Source organism: Phalacrocorax aristotelis, chromosome 3, assembly GCF_949628215.1.
Source record: "Phalacrocorax aristotelis chromosome 3, bGulAri2.1, whole genome shotgun sequence".
Taxonomy (NCBI): Eukaryota; Metazoa; Chordata; class Aves; order Suliformes; family Phalacrocoracidae; genus Phalacrocorax; species Phalacrocorax aristotelis.
This window is the reverse complement of record NC_134278.1, coordinates 71887447-71902082: the sequence shown is the minus strand read 5'-3', so window position 1 is coordinate 71902082 and position 14636 is coordinate 71887447. Positions and strand designations below refer to the sequence as shown.

At 42.3% G+C, this 14636-nt stretch overlaps 1 protein-coding gene across 1 annotated transcript in view; it reads left to right on the top strand.

The window, feature by feature from the left end:
• Positions 1 to 14636, top strand: part of PPP1R14C (protein phosphatase 1 regulatory inhibitor subunit 14C) — a 55915-nt gene that overhangs the window by 1241 nt on the left and 40038 nt on the right. The window lies entirely within an intron of this gene.

Here is a 14636-nt window from a genome sequence, read left to right as displayed (position 1 = left end):
GTTGCCAGAATGAATTTTCTAATGTAGAGGACAGGTGAGCAGGAGGATTGTTCGGGATTATTCAGAGGAATAGTAACTATTCTCACTCATATCGAGATGGCAATGTTGTAAGTAAAGAAGTACCAGTACGTGGTTTTGTCAAAGCTGCATTAGAAATGTAGACCTCTTAGTCCCTAGGGTACCCTACCCCCTTGCCACCTTAACTATTTACTGTTATAAAGGGTCAAAATGTTAAGTCTAAACTGAGGTTTGCACATACTTTTCCCATCAGTAGTGTAATTTGCTTTTTTTAGAGACTTCTGAAGTGAGGTTTTCTGAAGCCAAATGTGAATTTTGCAACTAGGATCTCTGGAGCCAGCATCTCACCCCAGGGTATTCTGGAGCTAGGAAGGCAAGAGCTTGACAGTCCCTGAGGTGTGGATGTGAGGGCCTAAATAAGCAGGCCTGAATATCTAACAGGAACATAATACAAATGTTTAAAGAAACTTCCTTTCATCTCAAAATCAGCTTATCAGCAAATTTGTCAGAAGGACTTGCCCTCATATAAAAAAAAAAGTACATGTGACAAGTTAAACCTCCTTAACTGTTGACATCCATGAACTAAAGGGAGGAAAGATACAAATCATAGAATAGTTTGTGTTGGAACAGACCTTAAAGATCAGCTAGTTCCAACCCCCCTGCCATGGGCACGGACATCTTCCACTAGACCACGTTGCTCAAAGCCCCATCCAACTTGGCCTTGAGCACTGCCAGGAATGGGGCATCCACAGCTACTCTGAGCAACCTGTTCCAGTGCCTCACCACCCTCAGAGTGAAGATTTTTCTTCCTTGTACCTAATCTAAATCTACCCTCTTTCAGTTTAAAGCCATTACCCCATGTCCCATCATTACATGCCCTTGTAAAAAGTCCCTCTCCAGCTTTCTTGCAAGCCTCCTTCAGATACTGGAAGGCCACAATAAGGTGTCCCCACAGCCTTCTCTTCTCCAGGCTGAACAACCCCAGCACCCTCAGCCTGTCTTCACAGGAGAGATTCTCCAGCCCTTGGATCATCTTTGTGGCCCTCCTCTGCACCTCCTCCCCCAGGTCCATGTCCTCCTTATGTTGAGGGCTCCAGAGCTGGACAGTACTCCAGATGGGGTCTCACAATAGTGGAGCAGAGGGGGAGAATCGCCTCCCTTGGCCTGCTGGCCACGCTTCTTTTGATGCGGCCCAGGATGCAGTTGGCCTTCTGGGCTGCAAGCACACATTGTTGGGTCCTGTTGAGTTTCTTGTCAACCAACACCCCCAAGTCCTTCTCCTCAGGGCTGCTCTCAATCCATTCTCTGCCCAGCCTGTATTTGTGCTTGGGATTCCCCCGAGTCCTGCATGGGACCTGGCACTTGGCCTTGTTGAACTTCATGATGTTCACACAGGCCCATCTCTCAAGCCTGTCAAGGTCTCTGTGGATGGCATCCCTTCCCTCCAGTGTCAACTGCACCACACAGCTTGGTGTCGTCAGCAAAGCTGCTGGGGGTGCACTCAATCCCACCGTCCATGTTGCAGACAAAGATGTTAAACAGCGTCAGTCCCAATAGCGACTCCTGAGGAATGCCACTCGTCACTGGTCTCCACTTGGACACCAAGCCGTTGACTGCGATTGTTTGTTTGAGTGCAACCATCCAATTCTTTATCCACTGAGTGGTTCAGCTGTCAAATCCATAAGTCTCTAAATTGGAGACAACGGTGTCCTGCAGGACAGTGTCAAACGCTTTACACAAGTCCAGCTGGATGATGACAGTTGCTCTTCCCTTACCCTCCAATGCTATAACCCCATTGTAGAAGGCCACCAAATTTGTCAGGCATGATTTGCCCTTAGTGAAGCCCTGTTGGCTGTCACCAATCACCTCTTTGTTTTCCATGTGCCTTAGTAGAGTTCTCAGGAGAATCTGCTCCATGATCTTGCTTGGCATAGAAGTAAGACTGAGTGGCCTGTAGTTCCCCAGGTCTTCCTTTTTCCCTTTTTGAAAATGGGGGTGATGTTTCCCCTTTTCCAGTCAGTGGGAACTTCACTGGACTGCCACGACTTCTCAAACATGATGGAGAGTGGCTTGGCAACTTCATCCGCAAGCTGCCTCAGGACCCATGGATGCATCTCACAGGTCCCATGGACTTGTACACCTTCAGGTGCCTTATATAGTCTTGAACCTGAGAAACTCTGGTTAAAAATAAGCATTTATTACTCTTCGTGTGACTTGCCTCTCCAGACTCATGATTTGTTAGGCTACATTGCCTGTAGGTGGCAAGGATTTTGCTGAGGTTAGAAGTACTGTGCATGTGATGATCTTGTATCTCTATGATCTGATAATGTAGTTAGTACTTGGCCTACTGGATCTATTGCCTTTTGCTTGACTCTCGTTGTTCAAAAACACCAGGCCTATTTGGCTTGTGTGCTTTTGACATACAAGTGTAGTTGTTCTGTATGTAAGAAAGGATGTGATACATGGGACCAAACCAAAGTCCAGAGGAATTATTGCTGCTCTTTACAGTATTCAGATAACTAGCTTGCTGGAGGAAAAATGGTTTGACACAACAGATGAAAATGTTTAGTTTTGAAGGTTGAGGGCAAAATGTTTAAGTCCTCTTCTTCGCTGTTATGCATGAACTCTATCCAGTGTCAGCATGGATGACAGTAGTGAAAAGGTCAAGCAATTAATATGCTATCAGAATAAAGTTGAAGATGCATGATGAGTGTAGTGATTAAAGACAATAGCAATTTAATGCAGGATGCTTTGCTTGAATCTGCTTGAATTACTTTTAGGCTTACAGATGTAGCTCTCGGGCTGGAACTTAATCACCTATGCAGACAGCTAATAACCCTGTCTGAAGGCAGGCTGGGGGCGGGCGGTGGGGTTGGAAGTTGCTTGCTTTAACTTCTGTGGCAGATGTACTATAACTTCCTGATGCGATGACACTTAAGTTCTGAAACAACCTGAAATTTTCCAGAGTGTCAGAAATAGCCATGGAATTGCTAATCCTGGAAGACCTAACCGGTGTCAGTGTTTCACTGCTATTCAGATTCGGAGCTCTGTTTCTAAAGAGCAATGCACTCCATTCCTGGGAAGAGCAGAAATAATTAGAGAGCGCTTGCAGTGCAGTGCACTGAAAGTCTGCAAGAAGACCTGGGTGTCCCTTTGTGGGACTGCACAAATGTAGTGCTTGCTCACTGTTTTCCATTTAAACAATGTTTTCTATTAAGTTATGCTGAGATTTGTCAGTAAGTGGATACTTGCAGAAAGACTCCCTTCAAAGCTAAACACATATTCATAGTCTTTCAAGTACTTGCAAGTTAAATCAGCTATAAGCCTGTCTTGGCTTGGTGACAAAGTTTAGGAGATGAGGTTGGGAAATAAGAAGACAGGTTTGTTCGTGTTCTTTTTCTAGTGGATCTTGTCTTTGGCAGTACAGTTTTTAGTTCTAAAGATTGGATGCCAAGTAGGATAATGGAGTTGGGGGGAAGTGGTTTAGAAGGAGCTCTTTGAGACTTTTTAATGCTGACCGCAGATCTGTGATACAAAGATCAGCCTTATAAAAGTTACTTCCACATATTGCAGACTTCAGGGATAAAAACCAGCGGGAATGGTAATGGGTTACCAAGGTAGAAAACTTTAGTAGGACCAGAAACTCTTGAGCAGGATTTCTTTGGCACCAGAACCTGTCAGGCTAGTGTACTGGGTCAAGTGCTTCAGGTGAGTATCAGGCTGGCTGTTTGCTCCTGGAGCTCCTTTGTTAAAAAAATTAAGTTTTATAACCTGTTTGTTGGGGTTTCTGTGAGCGCTGAAACTGAGGTTGTAGTCACAGACTAGTATATTGAAAATGCAGTGTCTTAATTACAGGACTTGAACTGACTTCAGTGTTGACCTTTACTAGGTATCCTGTTTCTAAAAAATAGTTTCTCCACAGATGCTTCATGTTTTGGGCTAAGTCCACTATTGGTTAAGAATTGCTAAATAATGCTGCACAGAACAACTTACATCATCGCTATTCATTCCCTAATGGTTTGCAACTTGTAGTTCGGTATGAAAGTGATGACAGTCTAGTTTACCAGATGTATGATCTACGTTTTGTGCACCTGCCAAACTTCTACAGCTTTATATATGAAAAAAGAAGCCACTGGATTTGTCCCCAGAAACCATTCAAGTCTGCAGGTGAATTACTGTGCTCAGGGGTCCTGTCTACCCACAATTACAGCATTTGCTATAAATGGCAGAATGCTGTTGGAATGACCGCATTGAGGGCACACAGATTTTGCACAGCATTAGTAAAGAATGAAGAAAGGTTCTTTTTTTTTTTTGCTTGCAGTATGGGTTTGTTGCTGAATGTTTTTTTAATGTAGAGACATGCATGTACAAATCAAATGAGCCCTTAGATTTTTCACTCTAAAAGTTGAATATAAGACTTATCTTCTAATAAGAGATATTGATGAGCTTAGTATAATAATGTATGGAAATTGGTGCTTGACAAAGGATATGATCTTGGTCTGGAATTAACAGGGAATTATGGCCAAGCTTACCCCTTTTCCATTCCAGGGCAAAATACCCTGGAATTCTGTTGAAAAACTCAGTGTACAAAATCCCAAACAAATAAACAAACAAAACCACCAAAAAACCACCAACTGAAAGAGCTGCTCATAAAGGCCCCTTAAGCATTCTCTTTAAGAGTACAAAGCCACTCCAGACTGACAATTGTCATATGTAGGATTCTCTTACCTCCCGATACGGGTACGACAGTTACAAGAATGACATGAAGCCCCAAAATGGGTAAGGGATTTCATGTTGGCAGGGCCAGTCTGTGGCCATTAGGTTTTTTCGTTTCGTTTTTAAAAAAAAGCATTGGTGGGGCGTGGGAGGCAAGGGAGCAATTTAACTTGGTTCTACATGGATTGAGCTCTCTTCCTCTGGGTGCTCAGTGACTGTAGTGTTGGAGAACACCCTCTTTGGCCATCTTCCTGAAGCTGCTGGGATATGCTAGCAGTGACGCCCTGTCCCTAATATAGCATCAGAGAGTCTGTTGTTCTGTACACACTTCAGTTTGAACTGCCTGGTGCTAGACAGGAGACAAGAGGAAGGCCCTCATCTAGGTTGGAGAGCTAGGTCACAAGAGTAAAAACTTCCTAGACTTGCCTTTCCTTTCTTGCCACACAGCTGTGTGGGCTGTAGTGGTAAAGCTGGTGGCAAGGTGTAAAAAGTGGACTGAGGGTTGTGGGGAAGCTTTGAACAAATTAGCTGCCTCGACTATATTTTCAAAATAGTTTTTTGATACTGAATCCAGTTGCCGACTGGGTGTTGATGGTCTATCAAGAGCAGTGCTTTGTATGCAGAATAACTAGATGCTGTACAGGGTATCAGCTCCTCTGCACATTTGCATCCAAACAGGCATGTCTTGTGATTTGATGGACTCGGTTGCAGCTGTTTCTCTCCCTGCTATTCGGAACTGTATTTATATGGGGCACTGACCTTCTGCACAGTATGGACCACCTTTTCCAGCCCATTCTCTCATGGGTCAGTGACTCTGCACACCCCGCAGATCCTGTGTGTCTGAGGCAGTTGCAATGGTTACTAGAGGTCTGTTTTGCTCTGGGTTTGGAAGAATGCATAATAAAATGGTGCAAGGACTTCAGGGCCAAACAATTCACCCCACACCCCAAACGTCCTGTCCTTTCCAAAACAGCTTGGTCAGCATGCTGCTAAGGCTGCCATGTAGTGATGTGGACCCGATGGTATGATCAGGTACTACTTATTCCTCAGGCTGTGGTGAGGTAATGTTTGAAATTCATTATTATTTCTCAGAAGGGTGTTTGGTAAGGAAATCCACTGAATAAAACGCTACAGAAACCAACTTTTGCTGACTGTCTGACTCTTTGAATAGACTTCCTCTAACTTGGACCAAGATTTCACAAATGGTAATTGCATGTAGGCTCCTTTCTAAATGGATCAAAAGTGGAAAGAGACCGAGAGGATTCTGAGAGTTAGTGTTGCTGCTTAGAAGGATGCAAGTCAGTAGGAAGCAAAATAAAGGATTTCTTTCTTCAGGAAATAGAGTATTTCAGTCTAGACGCATTGGAGTGAAGTACTTAAAGGTCCATCAAATTGCTTAGAAATGTATTTGGGTTATTTCTTTTGGACAACTATTACCGATGTCAGATCTCCATGTTGTACAGCATGAACTTCAGATCACTCTCTTGAGGACAGGGATGCTGCTCAGCATAACCGTATCAGCTGAAGGGTTGCTGTGAATAGAGACTTAAAAAAAGACACAGGCAACGTTGGTGTAGCAAAGGCTTTTCATACCGTGTAGCAACCAAAGAAAGGCATTCCAGTCTCAAAATAGGAAGCCAGACTTGGCCTATAAAATGCATGTAGCTGTAAACCAACCTTTGTAAAAGGCATGCTGCTACTTTCAGAGGAGTGGGTTTAAGTACCTGTGAAGGTGTCAAGCACCTGATGACGGTGAGGCCAGAGCCTTTTGTCTCTAAATGTGCTGCTTAAACTCTCACCTTGGGTTCTAAAGACCCTAATCTAGTAGGAAATGTACCACCATTCAGCTACTTTCCTCCTTTTTACATGCAAAACTTGCACTGCATCTCAAAGGAGTTCAAGAAAATTATTTTGCTACTACTTGAGCTTTGAGGCTGGATGTCATTTTATCTTAAGTAGCAGCAATATTCTTGACTTCTAATTTAGAAGCTTTGCAACATAAATCTTCATCTTCCATCAGCTATTCCATAGCAAATCTTTTGTCCTTTCCCTCTCTGTTCAAGATTCAACTGGTTCCTTTGCTGGAGCGGTAGGTGCGGTTGTTTTATAACAAGGCAAAGAAATAATTGATTGCTTACATCACTTATATTTTTGTAATTGTACTACTTATAAATTAGCTCTCAGCCGTTGTGGCTACAAAGGCTCTTCTGCCTTTAGGCAAATTGCTTTACATAGAGTCAGTGCTTGATTATCCAGCGTAACAAGGGTGGGGAGTGGGGAGGGGGTGGAAGAAAAAGCATGGATACAATAGAAAAAACCGTGGGGTGTGTGTGGTTTTTTTTTTTTTTTTAAAAGTAAACTATGCTGCAAATTATGCAGTGAACATACAGCTGAAGGGGGGAGAGGGGGAAATCAATCATTAATCTACCCCTTTCTCCAACTCAAGTTCATCGTGCAAACAATCTATGTTGCTTTTGGACTTCATTCTGGCTTGGATGTGTCTGTACTTGTACAATTAAACTGCAACATGGATGAACTATCCACGGATAGCTGAGAACTGGTTATGTTGTGCTTTTTTGAAGACACTGGTCTGACTTGTGCACTGTTGGTCCCTTGTACTCCTGTATTCTGACAGAGTGAGTCAGAGTGGGGTCTCTCCCATTATTCGCATAGCTTTGCATTAGCTTATCTAAACTGTGCTACAGAAGCAAATGCCCAAAACAAAAATAACCCTGTTTAAATGAGGAAAATACGTATTTCGTAGCACTTCTGCCACCTCTTAAAAGGCACAGGGGATGCTTCTATGAAGATGTTGTATCCAAATAAAAAGATGTTATACTTCAAGTAAGATTTTATTTTACAAGTGGTGTGATAGTTTAGGGTTGACATGAGACTAATTCTCTGTTGACCCATGCTTTGCAAAGGCTGGCTAAACTCGTTTGCATTCTCATAGCTCTCCCTTTAGATTAGGTTGTGTCCAGCCACTTAAAAGGCACTGTACTGGGCCCCAGATCCAACCAAAACCGCCTGACCAGTTTTGCAGTGCATACTACTGTACATGTGTGTGAAGCAGCTCTCTGAGAGTACAGGAGATGATGAAAAAAGTATGCTTTCCCCATCTCTAACCTGATTCAGTCTGAATTATGGTCACCTTGCCTCTTGTCACCACAGGTGATAAAGCAGCAGCAATATCAGTTCATTCTTCCAGCAGCCTTGTGGTTTGCCTGCAGTATAAGAATGCTAAGTTCTCATTTTTCCCTTCCCTCTAACTCCAGAAACTTCTATTTGACAGCACAAATTGAGTAGGTTAGCCATGGCCATCCATCTGTGTCACTGCAACTTTTGGCTGCTTGTCATAAACCATTGCCAGTTTCTCTTGCTGTTCCCTCATGTGACACATGGACTTATGGAAGTCAAGATTTCTAGAAGTTATTAATGTTGGAGAAGGGGAGGATAAAATCTTAATTGTGTGCAGTCCATACAGCAACAGTATGACTATATTTCAAAGGTAGAATAAATTTAGTCTGGTAAAGATCTTGGAACAAGGAATTGCTTGGGCAGAGGTACACACTGAAACAAATCAAAGCTCCTTTGAAGTGATAAGTATTTAATTCTGAGTATTACATTTGAATAGCAGAACTGTTACCTTCCTGGCCCCCCCCCTTCCCCCCCTCCCCGGGAACATGATATCTATTCTAGGAACCAGTTCAACACGGTATCTTAAACTATTTTTGGGGAACACAGATCACAGATCCAGAGGCATCTTATCTTTTCAATCCACATGATATCTATCAGTAGTGCAGATGTAGTGGATCTAAACCTAGAGAAAAATCATAACATGTACTGTAGGTCTTTAATTATTAGAATGCTGGTAGCTTAATTAATTCAATGCAATACTGTTCTGCATATGGAGCAAAGCTAGTACAAAAGATAGCAGTAATTAAAAGTGGCCTAATGGTAAGTAAGTAAATGGCTAGCTTGTGCAGCGGTGCTAGGCTGCAGGTGACAGTTCCAGTGGTGACTGAGAAAAGCTCACCATTCTGGGTGTGCTGCCAACAAGGGGATCACATACTTCAGTCCTATGTGTTGGACTTCATAAATGCAAATGATGGCACAATCAATGCCTAATGAAAATCCTCTTATCAGACTGTCTTAATAGGATTACTTTCCAGAACACAGAATTGGGAAGGATCTCCTAGGTCACAGGGTCTGTCTTCTCATTTGCAGATAAGCTCTTTGCATTTGATATAGTTTTTTAATGGAGTAACTCAGTTATATGATGTTCCTTTCCACATTATTTCATAGATTTAGATATACCTTTTAAACCTTTTAGACACTAGGTTCTTTTCCACCCCCTTCACAAAATATAGAAAGACATAGACAAAAAACAATGCTTGTTTGTGATAGGCTTGCCTGGACTTTCACTTTGCGGTGAAGCTTAAACAGATTGTAAATGCACTTTACTGGCTGTCCTTACTCTGGGCATCACTGAGTTCAAACGATGACCGCAGTAGAGGGGTGGAAGTATAGAGATGATGATTCTGCTGTAGGTCACTTACTACCTTATAACAAAGATTTTGTTATAGTCTTTTGAGTAGATGTGTGCGCAGACTCTGGGAGAAATGTGCTCACTAATATTTCATGGAATTAATTTCGCAGTACTTGGAAAATATATGATGTTAGCTGCTCAAGATCCTAACCTATTTTAGCACTTGAATGGTAACTTCTTTGAAGTTGATATCTAAATTAACTCTAGTGTGGTACAGATGATTTGTTCTACTTTAGGTGACTGATATATAACATCTTGACACATTTACTTTAGACACAAAGAATGCCTCAAGCTTTTACAATTGGCTGCTTTACATTTTAAAAGATAATACCTGAAGCACATATTGCATTTTCTTTTTTTGTCAGAAAAGAAGTCTAGGTGTTCTGGAGTACATTCTTGGATCTTTTTGTTTTTGTTATGCTGGCAGTAATCATGCCTTTTTAGGCTTACTGTCTAATTCTCTATTCCTGTCTCAGGTGCACTGAGGCAAAACTGCTTAGTCTTCCTTCTAAGAAAGTTAACAGAACTCCCTAAATCTGGGTTATGGTTGAATTCCTTCTCTTCATATTGAAAACTGAATCCTCTCCGAGTGCAGAAAGTAATGCGAGGAGTAGCACTGGTGGGAACTTGCTCAATGGCAGCAAGAAACATCTCAGCCCTTACTTCAGCTGTCACTGTGGTACTAGTTTACTAGTCTGCTTAGCTAAAGATTTAATTGACTTGCTTATAGATATAAGCTATATCTATATAGCTGCTATTTAGCTAGACCACACTCTTACACAGATGATTTGCTTTAGTGTCTTGAAGTAATTCTGATAACCAAAGAACGCACTTATATGAGGAAGCAAGACAACAATCCTTCACTTTATAATCTGGAGGCTGTCTTGTCTCAGGTTGCCTGCAATGGAGGCTTCCAGGACTACTTCTGGAAAAGCAAACAACTAAACAACCCTCTCCCCTTTCTCAGTAGGCCTCTGTGCGTTCCTTCCTGTTAATTTTTTAAATAATTTCTATCAGATTTCACCTTACAATACATAATGATTATGTTTGATGTTAGCATTGTTAGCTCTGACTCTGGGTAAGTAGTTTGCAATGCATTGGATGTAGCAAGCGGCAAGAGGCAGGATATTTGTCAAAATACATTTTTTGCAATCTGACAGCGAAAGAAGCACTGGAATCAAACAGGGGTCCTACAGAGTCTTTAGCTTCCTTCTCCCAGGATTTGTTGTCCCTGGTGGGATAGTCCCAGCAGATTATTCCACTTCCTAGATCTGGAGCTGTTTGGTGAATTAATTTTAAAGATCCCTCAGGCACTTTTCTATCCTTTACAGTCCAGGGACTTGCCTGGGTAGTGAAGTGGTGTCTCTGGCCCCTGGAGAATTGGAGTGTCTCCTTTAAAGTACCTTAGAAGTCCTGCTGATATTTCTTGACACCAGTGGACCAGAGCCAAAATGCATTGACTGCCAGTCCCTGGCCTGCCTGCCGCTCAAAATTAGCATTTTGGGGAAGGGAGAGGTCTAGCAGGCATCACTACGTAGAGCATGCTGCTGTGTCTAGGCACCACTTGAAGGAATGACTTGTTACAAACTATGAGAAGCTCTCCAGATCTCTTACAGACTACATTTCTTCAACAGGATGATTATGTTGCTCCTAGATTCTGCAGGATGCAAGGGCACTTGTTTTGGTACCACTGAATAAAACATTCCTGCCTGCTCCTCCCCCAGAAGGCAGACTTGCCTCCCATATCAAATCTGGCAGGACTTCTAACTAAAGAAATATTGATATTTGAAAACTGTGTTATTCCAACCTATAATGCTTTAATTACCTGGTAACACAAAAATGCAGCGAGAGGACCATGAGTGTGTCAGACACTTAATGTACCCACACTGTATGACCCTGATTGCAGAAGTCAATTTACACACAGCTTCTCAGCATAGGGAAAATCAATACTGGAGACTAACAGATTATTTTTACAGGGCTGCTGAAGCTGAGGTGAGGAGAGCTGTTTAGAGGCCTCATCTCGTGTGCTCTTTCCTTGTGTTCTTTCAAGTGCTCTGATAAAGTAATTAATGCTTGAAGTGCCCCAAGTGCCTAGCCTACTTAATTGCACTGCTGTTTACCCTAAATTCCCAGAGTGCAGAGGACCTGGTGTTGATCCTGTTTGGTTGAAATGTTTTCTTACAGTGTGCTCCTTGCAACTTTTTTACTTCCACTCTTGAAAAAAGCAGTCAATGTGTCAAATTTGACCTAGCACGGAATGGTCTTAGTCATCAGGGGTCACTAAGAGAATGTGGCACCACCATGGTGTGAGTGAAGGAGAAAACTGATGAACCTCAGGACTCCTCTGAAGTACTAGGTCGGCACTTAGGAATCTTAAGTTAGAGCTGTATGAATTTTATTCCTCTCTGAAAGGGAAATGAATCTTTCTAGAGGCTAGAAAGTCAGTTCCAACCATGGTATGTGTTTTCCAAGTAAGGCCATATTAGCATGGAAATGCAAGGATGAGGTGCGGTAACCTGTAACTGTAGTCAATGCATGTTCATCCTGTGTTGTCTAGCTGTGGAGCTCAGATGTGCATCCATATAATGCAGCTTGTTCTCGCAAGCACTTCTTTTCTTAGACAAGAAGTCCTCTCTTCAGCTTCTCTGGTTCACCATTGCCCTTTATGTGGTGGAACAACACAGTATGGGCTTATCTGTTATCAAACTATTGCATTCTTCCCAGACACAGAATTATGTACAAACTTCGTGGAAGCTGTCAGCTGGGCTTCTGTTATTTGGAGGTGAAGAGTGACCTGCTACTGTGAATCAGGCAGAGATAGGGATGTCCTGTGACACTGCTATGTAGAAAGTCATTCCACTGGCATAATCCTCAAAGTACCACCGTTCAGAAAGCTCCTGATGGCTTAACTTCCTCTGCCTCTCAAGGATGACTATGTAACAGTGAATTATTATACAACATGTATTTGCTAATACCAAACTATTTCTGCCCTAAGTGGTTGATGACAAAAAACGTGATGCTTCCTCCCTATCTGCTTTGGAGTGTTTTGTTTAACAGAAGTGACAACCAAGCATAGACTTAGCATGTCCTATTTTTATATCGAGACCACAGCGCATTTGCTGTGGAGACAGCACTTGATTTTTAACCAATGTTTTGCTGAGATTGGATCCATGTCATGGGTATGGTTAGGAAGTGCTGAATGCTCTCTCTTTGCTTGGTGTAGTTTGAGATCAGTGCCTCTTCTACATTTAGCAATTTCATGCTATAGTGATTCCTTTAGACTTCTGTAGAGATGCACAAATTAGACAACAATTCCTTAACCAGCATGTTATGGATATTTTTGAATAAGCTGAAGTTGTTTTGACAGTTCAGTTATGAAAACAGTAAAATACCAGTGTTAGTACTAAAGAAGGCTAAATGAAGTCTAAACCTTACTGTGATTGGATGTCAGTTCCTTCTCTATGCTTACTAATGACACAGTTGGAGAGTGCAAGATTCTTTACTTTCTCTGCATAAGGAGCAGAGGTGTGTTTTTTGTCTTTTTAAAATTAACCTTAGGGCTGAATGGAATGCCTGGTGTGCTGTATTATTCTTATTATTGGCAGTTGATTTGGGGGACACAGGTATTCTGGTGTCCTAAAATAATTTCCTGTAGTCACATGTTTTCACCAATTGACTTCATTTTGTGTTGTGATAAAGACAATAGAGAGTTGCAGCTATCATAACTTCGACAATAAAAGTCAATCCCCTGTTATGGGCACCATGAGGTGTAGAGTTCTCAGAATTCAGAATCTCACGGCATTTGGTCTGGTATTTCTTGTGGTGCTTGTTTTCCATAATTTAGTAGCAATGGCATGGATCCCAGAGAATTTGCTGCTCTATCTTGTGTCTTGCCCACACCTCCACCTGCTGGCTACATCCCTGCTTTTACTGCCTGTGACTCTAGGGTAATTTACCTTCTTAGGATGCATACCACAAGGACACATCTCCTGCCTGGAGAACTGCTCAGAAATTTAAGTACTTGTGAGGATGGAGTGGTTGGGAACTCTTTTGGGAGCCCTTATCCTAGAAAGTGCAAAGGCTGCAGTTGTTGATAGGGCTCTGAGGACATGAGGATTTTCCCACCCTTCCTCCACCTAGTTCTCCACTGCCAGCAAGTAGAGAACAAGTTCTGTGCCAACAAATACTGTGCTGTCTTAAACACCATGTCTGATTAGTGGAGAACAAATACTCCTCGCTCCTCTAGAGCTTGCCTCTGTCCATCTCTGTAATAGGTGGTAGAAGGGTATCTACTGCCTCTGAATCAGTGGGAAGTGTTGGGTTATCAGGGCTAGGTAGGAAGAGACTGGAGAGGCAAAGCAGAAAATGGAAAGGTGGGTGGACCCAGAGAGGCAGAATTAGGGTAGAGGTGGTAGAATACATATAGAAAGCCTGTGGCAGGCTGCCTGCCTTGTGTCCATGTTTCTCTATGTTATTTCTTTCAGTGGGTACTTCTGATCCAGGTATGTGGGTATATGTCTCCTTGCCTAAACTCTGCTGGCTTGCTTCTAGCAGCAGGACTGTGGGCAGTAGAAGGTGCCAATTTGATAAATGCAAGTAATTATTCAGTAGCCTGCTTTCCTCCTGTGCCCCCAAGTCCCTGATTCAGCTTGTTCCCCTTCTGTCTTTTTCTTCATTAGACTTTAAAGACTCACAAAAATATTCATTATAGTGGAACTTCAGAAGCCAGGGGTTGTAGGGACAATGAGATTGACAGTAGTTAAAAGTTTGCTTCTCTTGCTCTAGAGGCTGCTCTTGAGGCAAAGGGATACTGGGTTTTTGTATTTTATGAAAACTTATTTCAATAATGTTTAAAGCAATACCAGTATTGGAGACTTCACTGGAAGTGGATTACAGGGAGAAGTAATATGAACACTATCACCAACTGCTGACATTTCTGCAATTAAGTGAGGTCTGTACATTTAGCTCTGAAGGCATGTGATGTACCCAAATGCTTCTCAAGAATTTGTTCAATGTTTTTTGTAACTGGTGCATTGGATCTGGGAAAGTATCTTCAGGTACACTTGTGCAGTTGCCACCTTGCTCTAAGCCTATGACTAATGGGTTAAACGGTCTTTGTAAATGTTTTTTCCTCAGACTTTTCTGGGCTGACAGGTGTTAAATAAGATATATTGTTAGTGGCCATAAGGAGTTTCTCAAGGAACAGGAACCACCAGGTCCAAATGTCTGAGGTACAGGCTGTGGCAAAAATGAAATAATAGACAGCTTTGAGCTGATTTTCTGCACTCTGTGCCTCTTAGAGGCATGTTATGAGGGAAATTTTTAATAGAAGCAATTTTCCACTCACTGAGTC